This window comes from Arachis ipaensis, chromosome B01, assembly GCF_000816755.2.
Source record: "Arachis ipaensis cultivar K30076 chromosome B01, Araip1.1, whole genome shotgun sequence".
In the NCBI taxonomy this organism is placed as follows: domain Eukaryota; kingdom Viridiplantae; phylum Streptophyta; class Magnoliopsida; order Fabales; family Fabaceae; genus Arachis; species Arachis ipaensis.
In genome coordinates this window covers 127,816,347-127,818,688 of record NC_029785.2, presented here as the reverse complement: position 1 = coordinate 127,818,688, position 2,342 = coordinate 127,816,347, and the positions used below count along the sequence as shown (strand labels likewise).

General features: G+C 32.0%; 1 long non-coding RNA gene across 1 annotated transcript; it reads left to right on the top strand.

Moving 5' to 3' along the window:
• On the top strand, window positions 397–2,092 carry LOC110263275. The gene is made up of 2 exons (XR_002348618.1): window positions 397–1,066; window positions 1,864–2,092. It is a non-coding gene; the product is annotated as an uncharacterized LOC110263275 (long non-coding RNA).

Below are 2,342 nucleotides of genomic sequence, written 5' to 3'. Positions count from 1 at the left end.
GGATTATTTATTTATTTTAAGAATTTAAAAATATTATTTGTACATTAAAATTAATTAATAAAATTAATTATTATATATTTAATATTTATGTATAAATATATATATCATTTAATTTATTTTTAGTATATCTGGAATATTATTCAATAAATATTCCATCCAAAACAACCCCCTCCCCCCACACCAAAAATCCAGCTTGTCTTGCTTCTTATCTCAATGAAGCCTTTGTATAAAACTACTAAAACATGAAAGGAAAAGTATAAGTAACCAACAAAATTTTTGAACAATGTGTAAACAATGTGAATTAATAAGGTTAAAAGAGTAAATTTGATTAGTAACATTAAATTAGAGTATAGTATATTTTTATTTGATTGGTGGTTGTTCAAAATTTTCATTGTTCCCCTAGCACTTCTCAACATTAAATCTTATATTTTGTTATACAGTTAAACATTTAGTTTCACAAATCCGATTTACAACACTGGAATTTGCAAGGCATAATGAAAAGTGGAGACGGTGGAGGGGGAGGGAAGAGCAGTGTCAGAAAGAAGGGCGTTTAAGAGGAGGAAGCGTAAGAGAAGAGCGTGGTTGTTGACAGGGACAAGTTAACTACTTTATTACCAGTACTAGTATTTTGAAAATCCAACGGCGTTGACACTTTGCCACCTATGTTGCCAATAAGCGTCTAGTCTTTTCAAACGAGTGTGGGCCCCACTCTCACCCTGGGCTCATGATTAATCATCATCGTCATCTCATCCGTCCATTTCAATCTAATCAAAACAGTGAATACCTACCTCTATGCTCTCCACCCTCACCTTAGTAAATAGTGTATTGGATCCTGCCCTGCTGAGTGCTGAGTAGTGAGTGGTGCCTACTATAACTGTAATTCGGCACTCACCTGGATCATGGAGGAGTGGAGTGAGTTGTGATGACTCCGACTGCGCGAGCACACCAATTAATGCTGGGATGGAGAACACTCTATTCGTCGCCAGGGATCCAATATTAATTACTATATTTTATATTTTGGCTTGCACTGTACAGCCTAATAAACGTGCATCTACTATCAATCCAGGTAACGTTTAATCCCTATTCTTTTAATGCTTTCGGATTTGACGGGCAGTTAAGTTGATGAGGACGGAGACACACACATCACATGCGCCTTCATTCATAAATCATAACAATAATAGTGCCCAATGTCCAGTGTTTGGACGCATTCTTATTACACAAACCTAACAACTTATTGCGTCTGCCCTGCGTCATTTTTGTTTCTTATACCACTACAACTCATTTTCCATGCTTCTTTTCTTTTTTACTTTTTTTTTTTACACTAGAACCAGCCTTGTATAGAACTTTCATTAATTAAGAAAAGAAGTAAGATTAGGCGAGTCAAAGTAGAAAAATAGATTGGTTTTAACGTGTAGCTTTTGTACACTGCATAGAAGCCAAAATTAAAGGGGAGAAAGGGTTTAGGTGGTGTGGACTGTGGAGTGAGGAGGAAGTGAATCATGAAAAGATCAGAATAATGCAGATGGTTGTTCATGTTTTGTGCAGTTTTGAAGCACTTTTTTTTCACTTTTAATGGGTCCCTCTTAGTTTTTGACCAGATCGAAACTCCTTCAAAGTTCTATCCTTTGAAGTGGGGCCTCCTCTTTTTCAAACTTATCTTTTACATATTATTATTTTCTATATGTACCACTAATAATTCCTATACTTTTTGTTTTGAAACATTGATCGATATATCTTTTAACATAAATTTGGTATGATTTCGCCTAGAAATGCATTATTGATTTAAGAATGTGCTGCATTAATTGATTTAATCGAAATAGAGGAAATTAATAAAGCACTGGTATGTCGTTTACTTGTGGATAGGTGCCATCAAGTGTTGCTTTGAAAAGAATTAAGCGGGGACTGAGAAAGAGAATAGAACGGCGTCAAAAAGGGATGAGTAACGATTAAACAACGCGAAACAACACTCATGAGTGATGACATAGGAGCGATCATCATTCTGCAAGTTAAAAGGAAGGGTACCTAAGGTGATAACTGATGACTAACGGAGTATGTTTGTTTGAGCGTTATTAAATCAATAAAAAAATTTTAATAATTTTTTATTTATTTTATAATGTATTTAACAAATTTTTAATAATAAAAATAAAAGTACTAAAAATATAAAAAAAATAGTTTGTTTTGAAAAGCTATTATTTATATTTTTTTAAAAGATTTATTTTAAAAAAATAATATTTTTATATAATAAATAAATAAAAAAATATTTTTATCTTATTTTATTTAAATATAAAATTATTTTTACTTTTATAAAAGATCTTTAAAAAAATTTTTTTTTGAGAATGTCA